Genomic DNA, 25,187 nt, shown 5'->3' with positions numbered 1-25,187 from the left:
ATAAATAAATGATATTGCAGTAGGCATGGCAAGTCCACCGAGTCCCATGGTAAGCTTTTTCTTCCTCTTCTCTCTCTCTCTCTCTCTCTCCCTCCCAATAAATAATCAGACCATGAAGTAGGAGGAAGGCCTGATATGGTGCAAAAGGCTGATGCTGCTGATTTAATGTACTCTTATAAGGCAGTAGATGATGTATGTAAATGTGCGCATGCACACACACACATACACACAGTGTTTGCCCATATAGTTCAAAGATAAGCTTTTAAACATCATTTATCCTGACAAACATCAAATACTATTTCCAAGTCCAAACTTGTCTTAAGTAGGTACAACTTCAAGGAAGTCAGTAGCCTATTTCCTGAAGGCACCAGCTCTGACGCTAGGCTATTCTGCATTGTATCTACAGTCTGTTTCTCTATTCAGAGAAGTGTGTCTGTGAAGAAGGTGACAGACAGATCCCCATTTCCCCACCTATACTACACCTACCCCATTGTCAATGAATGAATGAATGAATGAATGAGGCAATGGAGAAACTAATTTTATTTTGAATTTCAAGCCAAGATCACTCAGTGTCCGTTTATTCTTTCCGAGTGCATAGGCAAACTGCAACAGATCTAGATGCCTAAATCTAGCCTTGGAAATATTATAAAGCAATTTTAAATCTAAAAATATGTTCACGAAAATGTGTAAACAAAAGAAAAATGTGCCCCAAACATTATATGTGGAGCAGGGGACTTTTTTCCTTTCTTATCTTATCTTATCATCATCTTATTCACTTGGAGGGGGGCTGTCAAACTGTGTTGATTTAGGAAAAAGATGTCTGGTCTTGCTGCCTGCTTTATGATACAGTTTGATTCTATATGTTCCTGACCCAGTTGTAAATGTAAATATTTCTAAACAACATAACAGCCCAGTGGTCTTTCATTCAAAGGAAGCTAACTGTAGTAGTAGGGACTGCTCACAATTATGTGAACAAAATTAAAGCCAGGCCATATGTTTTACATACTGTTTGAATGTTGTTCTCTGAAATAAGGGGTTGGCATTATATCCATTATATGAAGCTGTGCTAGTCTGGAAGTATTTCTTTAATAAATATATTTGTATCCCATATATTTCTTCTAGCATAGTAGAGAAATGAATTGTTTGTTATCCATGTGCCTCATTCATTCATTCGTTCATTCATTCATTGGATTCATAGTTTGCCATTGCCCCACCCAAACAAGTGCTCAAAGAATCTAACAATGAAGAGTATATTCAGACCAAATACATTTTTAAATGATTAAAAGACAGAAATTAATAAAAAGTAATTAATTCAAAAACATAATACTTAGAATGAGACAATAATATAGATGCCACCCATTAATAAACAATAATAATGGTTTCATACTACCTTTTCTGAAAACGGAAAAAGGAAGGGAATTAACTATAACATTGGAAGGCACCTAATGTGAGACCCTTTGCTGGCAGAGAAAACCTTGCTTCTGTTGCAGATTAAAATTAGATTAAAATTCAGATAGACAGGTCCCTAAGCCACTGAAATCAGTTAGTTGAACTGAAACTGAAATACCAATAACAGTGACAAAAGTGCAATACACACATTTGTCAATTAATCAATTGCAGCTCAGATCTTTCAGTGTGAGTATTGTTGTAACAAAGTTGTGCACCAGTTCAACTACCACATTTTGTTCCATCTAAATTTCAAGGGAAATACCATATGCTGTGCATAGCAATATTTTAATTGTGATATAAGCAAGGCATCTATCACAAAAAGTGCTCTAACAGGAATTAAAATATGCCATTGAACAAATCATAATTTTGATTCCAGATAAAATGTATGTATTTTCCTGACTTTCAATCAGTACTCTTATTAGTTTTGCTTTCTTTACAATTTCCTAATAAAAATATTTTAATTTATATACTTCGCAGTAAGATCAAAATATGATGAGAACCTGCCACAAGCTGTTCTAATTTTTTTTTCTGGAATTCATTTATGAAAATCTGGAAATATTTTAAATGCAATGTGGCTTTGCCAGAGTGAATAAAAGGACATTTAAATGGAAATTGGCAGTTAACATCACCCCAGTTTACTTGAATGATTTGCAGTAGCTATCTCCAACCTGGTGCCCACCAGATGTGACAATCTCATTGTCCTTGGATAATATATGCTGGGGCAAATGAAATGTGTAATCCAAAGCATTCTGCCAGGTTCGGCAGGCAAGTTTATTAGTAAAGGTTCCAAAGTAATCTCTGTTTCTGCTGAAGTTCAGCTTTTCTGTAACACATAGAGCTAAAATCATTTATTTAATCACAACTTCGATTGTGCTGGATTTTAGAAACAGAGTTCTATAAAAGGTAATTGATTATAGGAAAGATAAAATAGGTCTTTGGGATATCTAGATACCAAGTGGACCTACATACTTCTAGTCTATGGTGAACATTTTTTAATCTCTAATTTTACACAGGGACATTTTTAAAATAGTAAATTAACTCTGATGTATCACTGATTCATAAAAATACATGTCCCAAATCATCAGTTTGTTTTTCATACAAAAGCAGGGATGTATAGAGTGAGTTTTCTACCATTACCACTATGAACAGCTTCCAGTTCAATGAACAGAGGAAACAAATCTATCAACTGCATATCAACATACAGTAGATATTCAGAACTGTTCCTCACATTTATATGAATGCAATGTTGTGTAAATTATCCTGTGCTTCATATATGCTACTCTGACTGTAAATACTCATACCTCACAAAAATGCTCATAGCAGCAGCTGATGAGGTTAGAAACCAACATCTGTTTTGTAGGATCCATTATTAATTTTGGAGCTGCCTCACAAAAATGTCCTCTATCAAAATAATATTTTTTTTTAGTATGTGAAAAAAAATGGTAAAGAAGAGACCGTACTCAGGAGTCAGCTTTCCATATAGAAAATTCCAGGTTCAATTCTTGGTACTTCCAGTTTGAAGGATCAGGTAGTTGGTTTAATTATTCAATTCCATTCCATTCTTTATAGTCCTTATAACTCATCCCAATCCATATCTCATCTCCGAGAGGCTTGCAAAATCACCATCGTCGAAAATAATGAATTAAAACCATACTAGAGAAGAACTACCGCTCAACAAGCATATCACAAAACAATCATTTTTGGTGGAAAGAACAGCAGAACAGGATTATTTTAATTGCCTTACAGAGTGTTGGGAGGGAGGGAAGGGCTACACAAACCTCTGGAAGTAAATAATTCCATGTCAAACCCTGCAGGGCTGGCATGTTCAAGAAATAAGAATCACTTGGATTTCTGGAAGAATCTTTACTGCAGTGCAGTAATGTAACACAATCTTGAAACCTACCAAAGTAATTCTCCTACGCAATTTATTCCTAGTGTAAATAATGCAGAGTTCCTCTGAGTCTCTTTCTCATGCTTTCCTCCTCCTCCAGACTCAAGAATCTCTTCTGTAAGACCCCTGTTTCCTCCGTTAACTGTCTCACTGTCTCTTTGGTGTTCCCAAGGTCTGTTGGGCACTCCATCACATTACTTCACCCTTTAGACTCACATGCAGAGCAATAACACACACACAAACACACACACAAACACAAAGAGAGAGACAGAGAGAGAGACACAGAGAGAGTCCCATGAAGCATGAAGATAGGCCAAGCCTCTTCTCAAGGTCAACAGACAATGAGAACTCAAAAAGACTGGAATGTTCAACATCTGAGTCTGAAGCAGCAGATGGGCATGGTAGGAAGCCCAGAGTTCTCTTTTTCCTGGTGATTAAAGTATGGCATGACAGGAAGCAGTTTAGGGAGCAAGGCTTGCATGGAAATTTCAAATGCAACTGGAGAACAAGGTAGCATATGTGTACATCTGCTGCTGCTTCCCACAATTTTTCTGTGTCAAGTAGACACATTCTCTTCTGTAATGGCCTTGTTTCTTCCCTTAACCATCTAACCTGAAGTGTAATTAATATATGAGGAACTTTGTCTTCAAGATGCATCATCTGCCATATTCTTAAAGTTAGGGTAACAGAACTTGATGACATTATAAGTGGCCTCAAAGTCAATAGGAAGGATGCATGATAATAATTTGACTGCCCAAGGGGAAAAAGCTGAATTAATCCATAAACAGTGACGGATTAAATTATGGCATCAACTTTTTTACAATACATTTATTGATCAATTAATTGATTGTTATTGTCATTTTTAGATGCCGTAACACATCTCTTCCTGGGAAAACTTTGAAGGATGAAATTAGGAATCTCTAGAGTGGGAATGCCTCTGATTCCTTTAGAAAAGAAAAAAAAGAAAGAAACCTTGCTTTAGAACATCTCCATAAAGCAAAGGAAACAATTGATCATGAAAACAATAGGAACCACATGATGAAAAGTTCTGACTGATAAAGGTGCTTCGTATAGATAACAGCTTAACACACTTGGATGTGCTGCTGTACTGACATAAATTTCAAAGGGACACAAACACTTCTCTTTGACACTTGAGCCAAGGAGATTCTTTTTAAAATTAAAAGACAAATCTGACTGGCTTTTTTATTATTCCAGCAGCTCGATGATTTGTAAGATATATGCATGTGGTCAGGAATCTTATGACAATGATCCTTTGTAGATTCCATACAGAAAATCTCACAGCTGATGAAGAATTCGTTCTGAGGTCCAGGTCTCTCCATTGCTCCTTTTCATCTGCACAGCTTTCTTACTTTGACTTCTTGTAATGATATTCACCTTCCATGCTCAGATGTGAAACAATTCTTCTGTCACCATATAATTTTTGTCTACAAATTAGCTTTTCCCCTCTCCAAGCACTACATATCAGAAGGTGTTAATAATGACATAAAAGCAATAGCAGTATTTCCATAGATTGACCTTCTCTTTTGGTTCCCCCATTTTTTGTAGTTATATTTCAGTTTAATGGCTGGAAGAACAGCCATTAACGAAAGCATGCCAAAGCATAAATTATTCACTGATAGAAAGTTGGGAAGTTTTGTACCCTAGGTTTTAAAATCATTGGCTTTAGCAAGAGTTAAAGCTTCCACAGTAATACTTTAAAATACTTCATCTGGGCTAGTTTTTACCTTCTTTACTATAACTACATTAACAGCATAATCTAATTTGGGATTGCTATTGTGAAGGAAAAGTACTGTTTTTTATTAAGGGCTGAAATAAACTAAATTGTTCCACCTATAATTATTTAGATTTTCAGCCAGTATTGTGACAGCACAGTGATTGTTCAATTTAGCTGAATCTCAGATCTCAAATCATTTGGAAAAGATTTCACAGGCAGGATTCCCACTAAAATGATCAGACTGAATTTGGGATTTGTGAGTGCTTTGGCTTTTTGGACTATGAAAAAGCAGACATTCTAGCTGTAAGAGCTGCTATTTTGCTTTATTTTTAAAATATGGAAAACACAACCCATGAAAAAAGTAAAATATTATTCCAATTACAAAGCATGAGTAAGATCTGTAGATTGCTCTGTAGATTTATCACTACTATGTAGTTAGGCATTGTCCCTTTGCTACTATGGCTCTCTGCCACTGCCATCTATAGATACAACAATGAGCTCATTTTAATTACAGAATCTCAAAACATTACTTAAGAATTAAAGATCCTTCACATTGTGAAAATCTGTCTATATGCATTAAATCTTATCCAGATTTAGCAATCTTTTTATCATTGAACCCCTAGCCCACCCCACCAAAAAGTAAAGATGTATCCAATTCTATCAAAAAGGGATACTGTCTTTTCTTAAAACAAATATCATTCATTTTTGTTACAATATTTAGTTATATCACTTTCTTGGGATAGTCAGTGAAAGACATGGAATTTTGTTTTTCCAAGTCTTGCTTAGGATTCAGTACTGAGTTGAATTGCCCAGCCTTCTAATTAGTTCAAATGGTTTTAATTACCAAACTGGAGCCCAAATTTAATCCTATGGTCATTACAAATTGGAGGTGTATATAAGATTTGGCTAAATTTCGATATGAAATAGAATAATTTGATACTGATTGTCACGCCCCTAGGACACAGCAGATCTGAACTGGTTAATTTCTAATGCTGGTGCCCCATTAAACTCCAAAGCCAAATTGTTTGTCTGGAGCAAAAAAAAGTGCTACAGAAGACAGCAGCTACAGCAACTGTAGTTCCTTAGAAAACAAACTAACAAATGCCCCAAACCAGAAGCAAACTACAAAAAACAGTAGTCATTTCTGCAAAACACTGGAGAAAAGGAGAGCATCAGATTCAGTGGCCATTGGTTGCACAGAGAAGATCAGTAAGGAATTTCTTATGCAGCCTCTTCTCCCAACAACCATTATCACCACGTTCAAGGAGAGTTACCATAATACCTTAAAAACATGTGTTCCACAGTGGCATCTTCAGGGAATGGGGTCAAAACAGCAGGATGGTAGACATGTGTCACAATGCACACCCTACCCCTTTTGTGCATATACTCTTTGAAACAGTAGTTGATTGCAAACTGAATGTGAGTCAGCAGTGTGATATACTGTAGTTGTAAAACGGGCAATTGCAGTTTTAAGTTGTATCAAGAAACGTACAATTTCCAGAACATGAAGAAGTACTAGTCCCACTTTATTCTGCATTGGCCAGACTCCACCATGAATACTGTGCCCAATTCTGGGCACCTCAAGTGCAGCCAGAAGGGCAATAGGGATAATCAGAGGTCTATAAAGTAAGTTCTATGAAGAGAGATTGAAGGAACTGGGAATGTTTAACCTTAAGAAAAGAAGACAGGACAGGGGTCATACAACTGCATTTTCAAATCTATGAAGGAGCCTCACCCAGAAGACGATGCTCCTATTCTCTACATTACAGAATACAGGACACAAAATAAGAGATTTAACAGATTCCTACTGAATGTTAGAACCTCCAAACAGTAGGAACAGACTGACAGTGGAACCAATTAGCTAGAAAGGTGGTATGGTCCTCTTTGGTAGGTGAGTTCAGTCGGAGGAGAGACAGCTATTTCCTAGAAATGCTTTAATGTGGATTCTGCACTGAGCAGTGGGCTGGACTTGATGACCTACCTGACTCCTTCCAACTTTACAAGTCAGGGATTCTATTCTGTGATTCTGGGATGGGGTGGGACGAGATGGGAGATGTTTTTCTTGATTAAAGCGTCTCAACCTGCATGAAGGGAAATTAACGTTTGAATACCACCCATATAAAAATACTCTTACATGGGCATTCATAATAGATTCTTTCCAGTCTTATCTTCTCTTTGTCATGCTTCCCAGGAGCATTCAAACATTCCAGTTCATCACTGCAGTTTGACATGATGGAGATGAGGAATAATATTAAAGGGCAGTAACCAGGCTCACTACATACTAAATATATTTGCTAAAGGCTGTTGTCACAAGCCTTCCTGTGATCTTCCTATATTCCAGGTATTTGTGTGGGTTAAAAAGCTGGCAACTACCTTAAAGGCAGGAGATGAAGCATTAAGGAAAATAGCTAATGCCAACTGATTAAATTATCCACAGTTTAATAGAAATGCTTGACCCGACTGTCTGAAATATAATAAAAATGGTTATTTCACTCCATGTTCTACTTTTTCCTTGGAACCTAGTATTGAAAATTGCTTTCGGTTCTGTTCCATCCATCCATCCATTGCATGAAAAAAATCAGCTAGCTGCCTCCCATGTTGTGATGTTGTTTTGAAATTTTCCTTTGGCTTCATTGATCTGCCTGAAGTCTTTAGAGGAGACCAGACTTCTAGAGATCTTCAAGGTCTCCCTTAAGCATTACTTCCCTTAGTCTGTAAGAAAATTGGGCATTTTTAAAACATTGAAATGCTGGTGAAATAAATGAAAAATAAACATTTCCAAACACTGCATTAAAAACTCCTACCAGAATAAGTCACCAATACAAAGCAAATATGACAGAGAAGTATTTCCCTAAACTCACTTAGAAATGCCAACTTTCCCCTTGCAAAGCAGTCTGCTTTTATTCATAAAGAAATCACATTTGCTGCAATATAAGTACGTATTGTAAGAATTACTATTATGACTGTGTGTAGGTGTTTACAGTTATTTGTATGGCTCTTACTTGAGCAACTTTGGCAACTAACTCTGGAAGAAAACAAAACACATAACTCTCCAATCAGAATCATATATTGGAAATGACTCTTAATTCAGCACTGCAATATATAACTTACGCAAATTCAGTCCCAGGAATTCCAGCATTTCCAGTGAAAGCAGTAATGCCATCAGGCAGAGCTTTAGGACAACATCCAGGATCCAGTTTAGAAGAATGAGGAGGGGCTCCAAATGCAGCAGTTACCACATTTTAAAGTAATATACATCTTGCTATCCAAGAAGGGGAGCAGCACATGACTACTAAGTCCAGAGTCTAACATTATCTAACTGGGCTACTGACTAAAAGCACTTCAGGGAACTAAGCCAGGAAAGATCCCTGCCTGCCTGAGATTATGGGCCAATGGCTGTTTTCACATGGGACAATATGATCTTACTGAATAGAGAGGATGCCTATTTTTTCCATCTCATGCATTTCACAAACCGTAACAAAAAAAAAAAAAAAGATCAAGAGTGATGAGCATTGATGGGTCCCTCTCATACAACATTCAGCTAACATCTGTCTCTAGCCAAAGGCATTTGATATAAAGAGAAATGATAATGGACAATATTCAAGCTGACAACATAATCTTTGATATTGGCACAACTCTACTTTGCATTTCTTTGAAGATTCACAATATAACTGCTGCAGAGAATCAGAGAAGGGACCTGGCTCAGCTGCCTGTTTTAGCTGCAACTTCCAAACAAGCTGTCAAAATGCAGCTGCTTCTCTTTTAAGAGGTAGCAGGATCATAAGATCTTTGTTTCTTCTAGCTGCATGCAAAAATGTCAAATATGTTTCATCTTCTGCTATGTGACAGAGCGGGAAGAGTTTCTGACAGTTAAAATTAGCTTTGTATTGATCAACAGTATTTGCAGGATCCAGAATTCATGCCACCCAGCTGTGTTCTCATAGCTTTATTAGGCTTCTGCGGTTCTTCTACAATTGAGCCAACTGATTTCTGGTTCAACTGTAGTGCAGTTGAAAACAAGAAGAGAGCCGATCATCAGCATTTGTGTTGGAGCTGCTGATGGGTAGTTTCTCAATAACAATGACTCTTGTCCCTCCTTGGTCCTCCCTGTTAGGCCATATGTCATGGCACCTCACTACCATTTCACTATGCTTCCTAAATTGAATGACTAGTTGTTGTTGGGTGTAAAGGAATTTAGAGATGACCTTAGTATGAAAGAACTATTAAGGAGCAACCTGGAGAATTATGCTTATATTTTGATTATGTTTAATATAAGAGGGAACAGAGAAACTTGGACAGGCTTTCAAGATTCTGTTATTATATCCTACCATAATAAAGCAGCATTCCTGGAATCCCTGTGTGTCTGTGTTTTGACATGACCAATCTTGAAAGGCTGACATTGGCTTTTTCTCACTTTAAAAACAAAAAGCAAGGGCAGTACCAGGAAATGGCAAAAGAAGATGATTTTTACACTCCCTAATTGGTGAGTTGAAGGAAATACTGATCAGATCCTGGAGATTGCTACTATGCTCCTGAGGGCTTGTTGGGTGAAGACAATGGCTATGTGAAGCTAGGCAGGGATTTTTCTGGGGCATATGATTTAATCTAGCAGAATTTTTCCTTCCATAAAGATACCATAAGAGGGATGATAAATTTCAATCTTATTTATTTTTGCCAAATAAGTCTTTTTTGTTGTATATCTGATTGAAATATTAACAACCTGTTGTAATCATGTCTACTGCTGACAGTATCACCCATGTATTAGGCCAATTCCAATTAATAAAGCACAGAAAACTTATAAATTTATAATGAGAAGTGGCTTGATGCATTCCCAGACATACTAGATTCTATAGTTCACCCCAAGAAAAGAGTTCGCTCAAAGGAATTCTGGATGCAATTGGATTCCTGATTCACATATGCATTTGAGTTGGAGGATTATGAGGAGGTAAGTGCTTTGTAAGGGTTGCAGCCACCAGACTATTTCGGGGAAGCATAAATTCATTGAATCCTAGTCCACCTTTATTCCAAAACCATGCTCAGATTGTTGAAATGCTGTGACTTGCAAAGAAACATTTACCAAATTGTGCAAGTTCTAGTTCAAATAAGACAGGTTATCATTTTGAACAAAGTAATGGATTTCTTCTGGCTTTTTTGCCTACATTACCATGCATAACCCAGCACAAGTTATAATTTGTGAAGAGTCCCAGAATAGTAAATGCAGTTCGTGTCTGGGTACTTACTGGCTTTTGCACTTTGAAATGTAATTGAACAGGAACAACTACAAGTGCAATTGAATATGTAGGCTAGAGGCACTAAGTTCCAGTCTCAAAGAGGTCATGCCAAAATGAATTTTTAAAAAGGATCCATAAAATGGCATCTAAGATAGATGTGATGCAATAGCAATATTTAAATGAAATGGTTATGGATATAAGCCATTTGTCAAGCATTCTAACCATTTCCAATATAAAATATATTTTCATATATAAAACATAGTTATTATTCACATCTAATATCATGTTAATATATGATAACTTAAATGTTTAATATGTGTGTGTGTGTGTTACACACAGTATACATTTATATGTGTGTGTGTGTTGCACAGTGTGTGTATGTGTGTGTGTGTATATATATATAGTATATATTAATGTATATATTAAAATTCATTAATATAGCTAAAAAATCTCCTTTAAGGAAAAGGCTGGGAAAGACATTATAATTTTTACAATTCAATAAGTTGCACAAATAAGCATGAGAAGAAAACAATGTCTTTTTCCAAGTTCTACACTGGCTCTTTTGTTCCCCCTACCCACCTCTTCACTTCTTTTTTTTTTCCCTTCTCTCTCTCTCCCTGCAACCTGAGTACCATTTGTTTTCCTCTTAAATGACATTTCAAATATTTTACCATAAACATAAATCATATCTCCTTTGGAGAAGGCAAATGACAAACTCAATTTGAGGTCTGTCTTATATCTATCCTTTGTCCTGCTCCAAAGAGATGAACAGTTGCTTTATAGATTGTATCTGAAGGGTAAACAAAGAGAGGCTATTGGAATTGCATCAGTTGGAACAGACAACCTCTCTAGCTGTTGATGAATGTTATTCCCAACAGTGTCCCTTCTCTCTAGACCAATGTTTCTCAACCTTGGCAACTTTAAGTTATGTGGACTTCAGCTCCCAGAACTCCCCAGCCAGCATGCTGGCTGGGGAATTCTGGGAGCTGAAGTCCACATATCTTAAAGTTGCCAAAGTTGAGGAGCACTGCTCTAGACATTAATTACAGAGCTTGGTTTTCCATTTCATGCTGAAACACCATAGGGAATCACAGTGAAGTATAATGCTCTGCTGAAATCCATCTCTGATTTTCCTAATGTTTTGTTCTCCCATGCAACAGACATGTCTATTTTTCCATCTTATTCCTAGTGCATTTCAGAGCTTATTTTGCATTACTTTTCATGCTTTGCTTTTCAACTTTCTTCACTGTTGTGAAAGAAGAAAAAGTACATATGAAGTGTGAGTATGGATGTAATGGAAGCATAAACATGTTGTTAAAATTAATTGACAATCAATTTCACTTCCATCAAATTGAACGAGGTGGTTCAAATGCAGAATACAATTCTGCAAAAAAAATACTTATCCACTTGCAGTGTTTCTGGATTTTTGCATACCTTTACCAATAATATTCTCAGAGGTTCATGAGGATCCTTGTTGTTTTATACAGGGAGTCTGAGAGAATGAATAACACCAGAACATGGTGACTGTTTTACTTATTCATAAATGAAATAACTGAGCATGCCATGTGCCCATGTGAAAGAGTAATCACCCCTTAGATTCAGTAACTGGTTGCACCACCTTTAGCTGAAGTAACTGCAACTGAATGTTTTCTGTAATTTGTAAGCAATCTTGCACATCACTGTGTAGGAATTTTAGCCCATTACTCTGGGGCAAACTGCTCAACTCAGTAACATTTGGTGGTTTTCTAGCATAAACTGCTTGTTTAAAGTCCAGCCACAACATTTCTAAGGTGTTTGACTTTGGAGGTTGACTTGGGCATTCTGTAACATTGCCTTGGTTCTCTTGTAGAACTGCTTTGGAATCACTGTCATGCTGAATGATATGTTTGTGCTCAGCTGACAGCTATAGAATTCTCTGATATGAAGTAGAATTGATTCATTCAAGGATGAGAAGTCATTAAGATCTAGAGGCAGCAAACAAACCATGACATTACTGTCTCCATGCTCAATAGCTGGTATGAACATTTTATTGTGAAATGCAGTATTTGATTTCTGCCAGACAAAATTTCCACTTTTGGCTTTTCTGTCTATAAAACATTCTTCCAGAAGTCTGGAAGGTCATCCAGGTGCTTCTGGAAAACTTGAAATGAGCATCAATTTTCAATAAGAACAATGGCTTTTTTTGCTTTGTGAACCCTCCCAAACTGAATATCAGTTTTACTGCAGCACTTTTCTGAAGTGCTGGGTAAACAATGACTTTACTTAAAGAGAGAAAGGCCTGAGATCCCAAAATCTTCCCCATTTTGAGACTGTGTTTCCATCGTGGAACAGTGGAGTCCCTGAGCTTTAGAAATAGGTTTTTAACCTTTTCCTGATGGATAGCTGTCATTGACATTTTTATGGAAGTCTTTCTGAGGAGGGCCATAGGGGTGACTGCTAGTCACAATGATGAGGAAATGACAAGTGTGTATGATATCACAATACAATCCTTCCTTCCATATTTGCATCCCAATATTGGATTTGAGTCCATAAGTCACAAGCTAGAAGGTATGTATTGTCAATGCTACAGTTTTCCCAGTTGTCACACATTGCATGAAAGCTGGATCATAAGAAAGGCTGATTGACACACTTGAGCTGTAGTGCTGGAGAAAATAATTGAGATTATATATCTTGGACTGCAAGAAGAATGATTCATACAGTATTAAGTGAAGTAGAACTAGATATCTAACAACATTCTCTTCTCCCAGGCCTTGGCCTAGAGTGGTTGGAGCCTCTCATGAGTTTTGGGTTGGTTGGATTTTCCATTTTGTTTTTCATCTGCTTCTTACTTAACTGTTTTGTTGATTTTCTTTGAATTGTTTTATTTTACCTTTTGTTACATTGTGAGTTGCCCAGAGTCTTATGGAGTCAGTCTGCATCTGAGTAAAATAAATGAAATTAAACCTAAAGCTTAAATATTTTTGACATGTAAGCAAAGGCAAGTGTCACTGGAGAGGACCCTGATGCTCAGAAAAAATCAATGGCAATCGTGAAAAAGGCCAGTAGAAAACAAGATGGCTAGATACTATAACTGATGATACCATTGTAAGATTACCTTGAACTCAAATAATTAGTTACTGACAATAACTACTGGCAATACAAGATCAACTGAGTCACAAAGAGTTGGACACAGGAATAGACCAAACAACAGTCCTAGTGAATCCCTACCACCACCACACACACACAACTGTCCAGAATGCTATTTGCAACTCACCTTTATAATTTGTTTCCAGGCAGTGGACACTTTTCTAAACAAAGCATTACACCATAGACACATAGCGTATTTTTATTCTCTGAGATTGCTTATGGGGTCTAGAGACATTCTTGTAAATAGAAATAATGCTAGACCCTAGCATTTTTCTTTCATCTTGCTTGCTTCACTTAAAAAAAGTATTTATTTGACAAAAATGTTATACTGCCCCAAGTAAATCTGGGTGAGACTCAAGAAACTCTACGAAATCAATCTCACAATACAATAATACAGAAAAGTAATAACACAATCCAAAACAAAAATGGTACCCTTCATCTTCATCTTTACTAGGCCTTAAAATTGTTGAAAGCCTAGGTAAAAAGATACATTTTAAGCAATTTCCTAAAGGAAAGCACTGAACACTTTTCCAGGTGCAGTGCATTCCATGGTGTAGGGGCCACAACTGAGTAAGACTTGCCTTTTAACCCATATCCCCTTTATCTTATATGGTGGCCAGATCTTAAGCAGGCCGTCTAGTCTTGATGAACTGACAGTTGGGCAAAATCGTTGTTGACAAAGTGCTACCTAAGGTAACCTATTAAATCTATTAAAACAAAATCAGTGGGCAGGAAGTTTTTCTAGGTGCCAAAGAAGATTAGTTTGCCACAATGAGTGCCACACTAGAGACGCTGAGGACCCCAACATTATGCATTTTTAACTGATTTGTACACCACCTAGAAAACAGTAGTTACTGTGTGCTGTAGAATTGTTCAGGAAAAATACATATATACATACATGGAACAGAACATTGAGGTTATTTCATCTTCAGTAAATCTAACTTCTACATGCTATACTCTCCTCCTTCCTCCAGGTACAGCATTTATTAACTTTAGCAAGACAGAAAAAGAAAATAGGATATGTGCATGTAGAACAGAGAGAAGAATCTGCTTGTGACAGCCTCTGCCTCAGTCTCCTTGTTCACTATGAGCAATGGAGATCAACCAACACAGCTGAACATCCCTCCTTCAAATACTCAGCCCAGCCTTGGTTCACTTTTGGATCTCATACATTTTGTAGGTATCGTTGCAAACATTGTTTTCCATACCTGGATTATGCATGCCCATTCTCAACTCCCAGTGTTCCCCTCTTCTTTCAGTCCTCCACACTCTTCCCTCATAATCCCTCTCCTCTCCCATGACCATGCAGGGCAGGCTGGACTGAGTTTGCCAGATTGCTTTAGGTGCATGGCAGAACCACAGAAAGAATGGCCTAAATTGCCAACTGAAAACTTAAAATAAAAAAATGTTCATGGAGAACAATATTTCAGCTGATAATCTTGCCAGCATATAATGCAAGAAATAAATTAAAGGATTACCAAAAGCTATTATAAACAGGAACCTGGCAGGCATACTTGTAATGTTGGATGATTACAAGAAAACTTATTTTCATATTCACTAATGCAATCGTATCTGTTGGCAATTTTTTTCATGTGTGGTCCAATGCTGTCTAACATTGGCCGAGCCAGCTTGTTTCTGTTGTTTAACTGGAAGGTGCTTTTCCTATTTCTTTAATAGTATTTTCCCGTCATACAATTTGAATTTAGCAATCAGGGAGATTTTCTTGAGTTCACAAGAAATACCTGGAAACAAACTGTGAAAGCAGAACATTTTAAATTATTCTAGCCAATCTTCCAAACATGCAATATTTGTAAACCACCCAGAGTCCCCTTTTGGGGGGAGATGGGCAGTGATAGAAATTTGAAAAATAAATAAATAAATAAGTGCCAGAGCTTCTTATATGATTAAAAAAAAAATCAAAACCATGAAATGAATTGAGTCACCATCTGGTAGAAGTTTTCATTATGAGTTGTTTTCAAGAGTAAACTCCCCATTTCATTCCATCTTCTTTTACCAAAAGTGTCTTTGTAACTCATTGTTCAGCATAATATTTCTTACTATGACATAAATTATTGGGCTTTGTCAGCCTTATCAGTTGACTGAATATAACAGGGCTTAATGTGACACGGTGAATGCTGAATATCTACTGTGTCATTGTGAAGGAGAAGGAGAAGGAAGATTGATATCCTGCCTTTCCCCTAAGAGCTCAAGACAGCTTACATGGAGATCTTTCTTCATTTTGTCCCCAAACCAGAAACCCTGTTTAGTGGGTTGGACTGAGAGGGGGTGACTGGCTCAAAGCCGCCCAGTGAGTTTCTATGGCTAAGGGTTCACTTGAACGTGACTCTCCCTAGTCCTATCCACCTTCACCACCCCACTGGCTTTCTTTATCTGTAGTATTGCTGGAGAAACTACGCTTTTTAGAATAGGAATGACAAGACATTTTTGAAATGGAAAATAAAACAAAGTTGGATAATTGACCTGTACATATAAAATTGTTGAAATCCATACTTTCTGTGACACACAATTACTACAGTTCATGTCTTCTGCTCAAAGGAAACCCAGGGTCCACATCTGAAAATATGTGAATAGTTATACTCTACTGTGTAAGGGCTTACTTACTCAGGAAAGCCTCTCCCCATCGGCAAAACTAGGTGAGATGCTCACCAAAAAAAGGAACCTCAGTTATTACCCTTTCCCCTTTCCCCATAACTAATGTCAAAATCTGCCTTGCAATTTCACAAGCATTTTCTTGCCCTGCAAAATAAGTTTATGTTTTTCTATCTTGTCTGCTGGGTGCTTGAGATTCCTTTCACATTTCTCTTCTCTCAGTGATTTTTTAAAGTTTACTGTATGGCTGGAGGTGTACTATGGCTGCTTGGGTGTTTTCTGTTCTGGATCTTTCTGTATGCCCACTTTACAATCTGACCAAAAAAAATCCAGTGGAAGGAATTCCATCCTTATGTCTTTTCTTGTGATTTAGTTAAATTGTGGGAAGCCAGGGTGGCTGCAGACCACTGGAAAGATGTTTGTACAATGAAAGACAGACATCCCTACAAAACCATTAGCTATCTCACAACTAAGTGCAAGAATAGAGGGCAGAAGATATTTCTCCTTTGAAAGAGATATGGAAAAAATCTTTCATCAGATTGAACTGGTAGAAAATGTCATGAGTACTGATGGCGAGCTGGAAGGGGCCTCTATCCAGGGGGGAAAACACATGCGTAGTACTGAGGAGTTAAGCAGCCATTCAAAGAGACACAGATCAGACCCGCCTTAACTTTTGGGGTTTATCTGTCTGGGTTTTTCCCACGCTTCTTCGGTTTGTTAGGATTCTGTTTTATGTAGCAGTAATAAACACTAGAGACCTACTCCTCATCTCAGCGTGATTTCTGACTGTTAGGACAGAAAAAATACCTAATTTTTCTACATTGTACTACTGATAATGCTTAACTACTGTGGACGTCCATTCTTCATTGTTCTACCACAGACAGGAATGGAGAAATTCAAAGAACTATTAGGAGCAGAGGAAAAAAATCTTTGGTTCACTTACTTAGTGACTTACTGTACTTTCTTACTTGTAGAAATTATACATGGCCACCCACTAACCTTCTTCCAACATGGGTCCTGTCCTTTACAGTATTTTCTGAAATATTGACACCCTTCCAAACCAGATGCTGCCCAACATACTTCAGCTTTTCCCAGGGATCAGCTTAAAAGTTGCTCTGCCACCTTTTTATATAATACATCAGCAGTCTGGTTCCTTTTCAGTTCAAATACAGCCCATCTCTCTTGTGCAGATTCAGATTACTAAAAATATGGCCCAGTGCCTAAGAAATCTAAATCCTTCTGCCTGTCATCGTTGCCTTCTCCATTAATAGGAACCCTTGAGCAATGCTTGCATAGTTGGCCTTGGGTATAGAACTGGCAGCGTTTCTGAGAATAGTGCCTTGGCAGTCCCCGACATCAATCTGCTATCTAGCAAGTAAGACGGGATAGGATTCAGTTGTAACAAATTAATGTGTGATCACAGTGTACAATCACAAATGCTAACTGATTGGTTTTCAATAATGTAGAAGCTGCTTACCAGATTCAAAGCCCATGCAAACAGATTTTCAGCAGAGCTCTGCTTGTATGCTGCCCATTCCCAGAAGCTCTGGGCAGCAAACAGTGTCAACTTAAAATAAAATACTACCTCCAAAATTCAAGTACATATAAAAGTGACAAGATAAAAAAAGGATAAGAACCCAAAATCCATACATCATGTGGCCATGAACCCCACTTTCAGTTATAACACACCCTGCTCCTGTGCAAGATGGAACAGATAGCTCTTCATCATTTTCCTAAAGCCCAAGAGGAATAAAGCTGACCAAATCTCTACTGGGAGGGAGTTCCAAAGAGTGGGGGTGGCTACTGAAAGCACCCACTTCTAAGGCTTCATCAGGTGACATTAGCATAAGAATGGGACCTGAGTTGACCTTACTTGACCTGGTTGGATGAACAGATGAATATAGAAAAAGGTGGTCCATCATATAACCAGGTCTAGAGCCCTGTAAGGCCTTAATGGTGACAACCAGCACTTTAAATTACACTTGGAAACTCACTGGCAACCAAGGCAACTCCTGAAGCAGTAGGATCACCCAAATGCATGGACACCCCTATCACTGCCTAGCCCGCTGCTTTCTGTACCAACTGTAACTTCCAAATGCTGTTCAAGGGCAGCCCCATATAAAACACCTTACAGTAATTTAAACAGCCCAAGCATAAGATATATGTTTGGGAATCATCAGGATTACTTAATAAGCTAATGGAACCCTCCAAGGATTCTTGTACTGCATTGAGAAAGATTGCATTTCTAAGATCTGATCCACATTGGCCTGAAAGAGTTAACAAAGATGAACCTTACTGCTTTATATTACCCTTAGAAACTGGTCTCTCAGGCAACCTGTTGGATTTAGGAAATGTAAGTGAACAATATTAGTGGCATTTTTTTTTACATTACTCACTGATTACCTAGGGTTAATATTCAGCTCTCCCAGACAATGGATCTCTGGGGCCTAGAACTGTTCAGGCAGATCTGCTTTCACTACTGCAAACCTATGCACACTTACTTGGGCATAAACCTCCCTGAAACAAATGAGATTTTCTTCCAAAAGGGGCTATCATCCAACTTCTAAATTGAATTTATTTTAAAATAAATAAGGCTGTTTTTATAGCATCCATGTGTGAAACATCATTTTCCATATGTAAAGATCATCAACTGAAAACTACTTCCATAATAATAATAGCACATTTCATAATTAGCAATAATAAAGTAGAATTACTAAAAATACAATTTTCCCTGATCGTTAGGAATAGTTTCCTGACAAAGAAAATCTGTCACTTTATAACATAATCTATGATTCTAATGGTAAAACCAGAAAATATATAACCCTAGGGAGGTACAAAGATGCTATTAAAATGTAGAAGTAGTTCTTTTATTCTGGTAGTCTATTACCGGTGAATTCTTGATATCTTAGGAATTTCCTCCTTTATTTGATGAGTGAAACATTAACTGAGGAGGCTAATTCCAGTTGGCAGATTGAGACAGCCATCCATAAATCTCTGCTCCTAAGAAGTCTGGGATATAAGAAGACAAATCTAATGGGATCCCTGACATCCCTCAGTCTGAACAATTTGCTGATGAGAAAGACTCCTTGAGTAAATTCCAGGCATGAAATCCACCTGCCTCCTTCATGGAATATTATGGGGCCAGATAATGTTATCTTCCATCTTATTCCCAGATGTTTTCCCATCGCTTCTTGCATCTTTGTTCTTTCACAGAAAAAAATGCATCGAGAGGAAAAGATGCAGGTCAGTCACGTTAACAGATAGCATAAAGAGGAGCCTTCTGGTCTACATGTTTTCTGACAACCTAACACGCGTTTCCCCCCTATTTATGCCCATTCTGTGATCATTCTATTACTTGCTCTCTAAGAGGCAGCTCACCTAGTTTGCTGTAGCCTCTTTCTGTCTGGAAGATGTATGCTGGTTGGAGACACATTGATATTGTACGTATTAATGATTGCTTCTGTGTGCTTTCTAGGGGTGTGCTCTAAGTCTGCTGAATCCATATGACGATTTATTTCTTTTTAAATGGACTGTGAATATTTTTTTAAATTGAAATTTGTATGCCGAAAATATACATGTATGTGTCTTTTTCTCCTTTTATTAGTCCCCAAATGTCCTCCCTGTAATGAGTTTATCACTTAATGTGAGAGGTCAACCTTGTTTTTAATGGCTGTTGTCTGAAAGAGGAGGAAGGTGGCAACCTTCCTGGAAGAATTCTAGGAGGCAAAGAACTTTCCTTCCTATTTTTAAAGTATAAATTCTGTTCTGGAGTATAATTTAAACCATTAATGGCAAACGGGGAAGGAAGGAAGGAAGGAAGGAAGGAAGGAAGGAAGGAAGGAAGGAAGGAAGGAAGGAAGGAAGGAAGGAAGGAAGGAAGGAAGGAAGGAAGGAAGGAAGGAAGGAAGGAAGGAAGGAAGGAAGGAAGGAAGGAAGGAAGGAAGGAAGGAAGGAAGGAAGGAAGGGCTCTCCAGTCCAGTAACGCACTAGTGAGTTATGAAAACTGCCTTACGTGGTATTAAACAATAGAAGTCTCTCTTTCTATTGTTTAATATTGGAATTAAGCATGCCCTGCAGTTGATTGAGATAATATGTAAGAAAAGTAGTGGGCAAACAAATAAACAAACAATCCTCCCCACTTTCTGTAATCTAATTCTGTATTTTAAAACTCTGTAGGCTAATTACCCTTAGCATGACCAGTATATTTGCTGGAAATTTATAGCATGTCCTCAAGTGAAAATCTATAATATACGTTTGTAAATAAACACATTTATAATAAATAAGTTAAAACATACTGTCTCCAAATGGTGAAAGGAGATAGTTCAGGAGGTCAATCTTTTCTTGATATGATACTCTGAAATTTCATTTCAGAAAAAATAAGTCTGGCCCCTTCTATCAGTTGAAGAGAACAATCAGTCAAGATACATATTTCAGGCTGCTATTTTAAATTCCATAAATCCTATGAACTCAATGCAATTTATGTCTGAATAGCTATGTATCAGAGTGTTTGTTTGTTTGTTTTTCAGTGCCCCTTTCTTTTGCTGGGCACAGTCAGCTTATGTAGAATTCTCTCATTGAAATCAAGAGGACTTCAAAATAATTTGGAGCTGTGGATTCAGTTAAGGTATTCCAGGAGGGGTTGTGACAAAGTGGTGGAGTGCATGCTTCATATCCAAAACATCAGAGTTCAATCTCTGGCAATTGCAGATAGGTCTTAGATTCCACGCCCACCCCCTGCCAGAAGTCTTTATGTCAGTTAGCCTTGACATAAACAGACGAAATCAGTAGAATGCAGCTTCCTACAATCTGTTTTCTCAACCAATTTGTAATTATTTATTTATTTATCAAATTTGTCCTTATTAATTATTATTAATTATTCCTCCAACACTTGCATTCACTGTATAATGGCAAGTGATTACAATGTGCATTTTAAAACAACAACAAAGCATTCTCTAAGTAGAAGATGCCAGTCATTAGAAAAGTTACATTTGCCAACAGGGAGAGAACGCATGCAAAAATATTGTCAGGCTGCTGGATTATGCAGTTGATCTTGCCTCCAACACCCACCCTCAACACACACACTCTCTGGAGTTCCGCCAAGTGGTATATTACAGAATAGGGAATTTTCTTTTATATTAATGCTACTTCTATCTCACCCATCCCTCACAGCAAAAAACCATAGTCTCCTTGATGAATTCGTTACAAATTTATTTTTGTAATGTTTATCATGTCTATAGGCCCAGTTATTACTCCACCATAGTTTCAGATTTCTCAGTTTTGAGTAAGTTCAATTACTGAGAGTGCTAGTTGTTTTCAGGGCAAACTGGGCTATCTGTGAAGATGTGACATCCAAAGGTATGATCAACTATTTGGAATGACCACTGCCTTCAAGGCTCTATATTCATTAGAATGTAAACTTCCTTCCTTCCTTCCTTCCTTCCTTCCTTCCTTCCTTCCTTCCTTCCTTCCTTCCTTCCTTCCTTCCTTCCTTCCTTCCTTCCTGTTCCTCTAGGCTAACAGTAAGCAGCCTGGTGCCCTCCAGATGTTTTAAAACTGCTGCTTTCATGGTTCCGTGTCAATAGTCATACCAAGTGTCTAGGCTAATGGCAAAAAGATTTGGAGGGGCATTACACACACATAATTGCCTACTTGTGTCCCTGACTATACTGAGCATATAGGCCAATGACCTTTGGCCTCACTGTTTGCCAGGAGATTTAAGGAAGATATAGGCACACACCTTTCCTTGTTTGAAGTCCAATAACAAACAAACAAAAATGGACAGAATTAAATTGAAAATAAAACTAGTAACTTGACCTTTCAAATGTTCCATCTGTGTGAAACAATTTCACTCTCCCATTCAGAGCATTGCTGATGCTTTAAATTTCATGCATCTGGCATGGTTATAATGCAAAAAGAACAAAAAAAACTCATTCAAATTTGAGCTAGATCAAGGTCACATCAGCCCTCTATTAAACTCAAAGATTACTGCAGAGTTAATTAAGAAGCTCTAAAAAAAAGAGCAGAATTCTGGATCACATCTCACAAAGGAATATGGAAAGCCATATTCAGTAACTCAGAGTTGTTGTAGTTTTTGTTATGCATGATTTGGCATTGCAAACAGAAAAATCTAAGCTCTTTGGGCCAAAGAAAACATGCCATAACCCCTGGTGATGCCACTGCTATCCAAAAGTAGGCAGAGTTGATGTCAGCACCTGGCCTTCTTGGCCAACTGCCAGGATCCAAAGTCACAAAGACCCTGGACAGCTTGATCTACCTACCATTTAAATTCCCACAATATCAAAGAACAAGGATCAGCCACCTCCAGGTAGTTGGGAGGTGGCTGAATCTAATGGAAGTTCGTCCAAAGCAACTGAGAAGTACCAGGTTGCTTGCCCTTGTATTAAAATGATGCTCTAAGAAAGGCCACTGTGGAAAATGAAACATCATATAGGTGCGGTATGATCTTCTGATGCTTTGGTGGCAACAAAATGACGTTTTGGCCCCACAGGTAATCCAGTTCCATGAATGTTCCATCACTCTGGTAGTCTTTTATAATTTCCTCAAACTCCTTTTTCCAGTCTGAGAACCAGACTTTCTTTATTCTACTACCCATCTCACTCATCTTTGCTCTCTTTTCAGTGAGCCCACCTTTTTCACTACCATCTCAAAATTGTATTGTTCAAAACACTGCACAGAGAAGGTGATGACAAGAGAGAACCCACTGAGAAACAGAACGTCCAGTCTTCCCTAGCTCTGTGTAATGTACTTTTAGTATTTTGCTCCATTTAATTATTGACCATTAAACCTAGTGAGAACTTGGTACGGTACAAACTACCCCTTTAAACAACATTCTGTCTTAGAATGGGGAAGAGGCAGAAAAGCGGCAGTTTAGTTTTTCCATAGCTTTGTATTGCTTTACCTCCTAGTACAAAAACAAGATAAGGGTCTATCTCTGCCTTGCTAAACTCCTGTAAATTAAGACAGTATTTGGAAAGTCAAACGCAAAAGAGAGTATGTAAACATTTTCTTTTGTTTTAGAAATTTTCCTGTTGCCATCTGATTTTTTTCCCCAGGAATCTAAAACTAACATTTTATATACTGTACATTTTATATTTTATTAATTTGATATAAAACTAGCATTTTATATCAGTATTATGTGTGATCTCTTGCTCATTCACCCTACACACAATGCATTCACCAATCTACCTGGCCTACCATTATTTCTCCTTCAGTGTTTCTTTTCTCCAAATTATAGAAAAAATATTTCCTTCTTTCCCACAGAGATAAAGAATATGCTATAACCAGAAATGGTATGGCATACAGTACATGACCTGTCCAACTCTAATTCTCCAGTAACTTGAACATGACTCGTTTTAAGTGTCATGCTAAACTGTGGGTTACTTAATCATAGTTTGTTGAATAAGCAAGAACCAGGCCCACATATAAGGAATACCATGATTTACAAACCATTAAGGCTCGCTTCACCCAAAATAAAGTTTAAAAACTATTTTTATGTATGAATGAATATATGATGTATGAACCCAGTCTACACAAATGAGTGATGTACTAGATCAGCCTTTCGCAACCTTTTGACCCTGGAGAAACCCTTGAAATATTTTTCAGGCCTCAGGGAACCCCTGTGAATTCAGGCTCAAATATTGGCCAGAAGTTACAAAACTATTATATTCATTTCACGTGTAGGCCTGTAGATATGCATTAACAGTGTTCTTAAACTAAAAGTAAAGAAGGAAACTTACTTCTTTAATGTGAAATTGCCCCAATTTGAAATATTTTTTTAAATAAATCGTGATCTCCCAGGGAATCCCCAGTGACCTATCGTGGAACCCTGGTTGAATAATCCTGTACTAGATCACTGAGTAATTTCTAACTTGCTCCCAGTGTTATCACTATGGACTATTTTGCATGGTCCTTAATATGGATGGGTTTTTTTTTTTCCTTGTCACAATAAAAGGAGTCAAACAAGAATGGAGCATTGGCTGAATGTTGACTTCATGTTTCCCATGTGGATCAGCTAGAATCAACGCTAAGTCGACTCATGGTAAGTACTGAGAATTGCAAGGTTGGCTGTGGGGAGGACATTCAGGGGGACAGGCTTTCTAAAGAGGAAGCAATGGGAAACTGTCTCATTCACCACAGAGGCAATTATCCAAAGTAATTTAGTATCTGAAATTATTAGATAGATCATTATTTTTCATCCAAGACAGCAAAACAAAACGGTTCAGATTTCTCCACATACTTCCAATTATTGGGCTATTGAGTTCAATGGACCCCCCCAAAAATGAAGAAAATAAATTGTAGTGATGTTGGGAGAAGCAAGAAGACAACTAGGTGGATATGTGGTTCAAATCAACAGTTTGCCCCCTTGGCCTCTTCACAGTCTTAAAGAAAGCCTGTGCTGGGTTGTACAAAATTGTTTTTGAGGTTTTTGGAAATAAAGCCAGTTCCATACAAGTGTCCTAAGTCAGTGTTGTAGCCTAGAAGACTAAGGAGAGATGTGTATAATGATAAATGCTAGAAAAATGCAAAACATTGCCACAGAATGTCTTATGTTAACAACTCTTCAACTGACTGCTGTTCAGCTACAGCTGCTCTTTTGAAAAAGACATTTTGAGATTAAAAGAAAGGAGCTATATAGAAAAATAGAAAAATAAAAGAAGTCTTCCAGAAGTCTGTACATTTTCAGTTTCATGTAAGAACTAACATTACTGAAATCATATTTACTGTTAAGGTACAATAATCCTAGCAATGCCTTTTTACGTGCCTTGCATGTTTTAAAATAAAAGTTCTGAACAGTTGAAGTGTCTTTCTGAGTTCTTTCCATGGCCAGGTGAAAATTTCTTTTAAAAAGCCCTGCTTTTAAACACTCTGTTCTCTACATTCCCTCACTGCCATCTTCACCAGCCCCAAGGAAATCTTATATACAGACATACAGACACACACAGGGAGGGAGGGAGGGAGGGAGGGAGAGTCTTTTTGTATTTTTTTTTCTTTTGAGGCAGACTATTTCAAAATATAGGGTACATTGCACATCCATCCACAGAAATTTGGCACCTGTCACATTCATGTACATTGATCACATTCAACTTGAAATAAAATTATGTCTATCCCCCTAGCTAATGATACA

This window comes from Candoia aspera, chromosome 3 (genome assembly GCF_035149785.1).
Source record: "Candoia aspera isolate rCanAsp1 chromosome 3, rCanAsp1.hap2, whole genome shotgun sequence".
Taxonomy (NCBI): Eukaryota; Metazoa; Chordata; class Lepidosauria; order Squamata; family Boidae; genus Candoia; species Candoia aspera.
Note: the sequence above shows the minus strand (reverse complement) of the source record.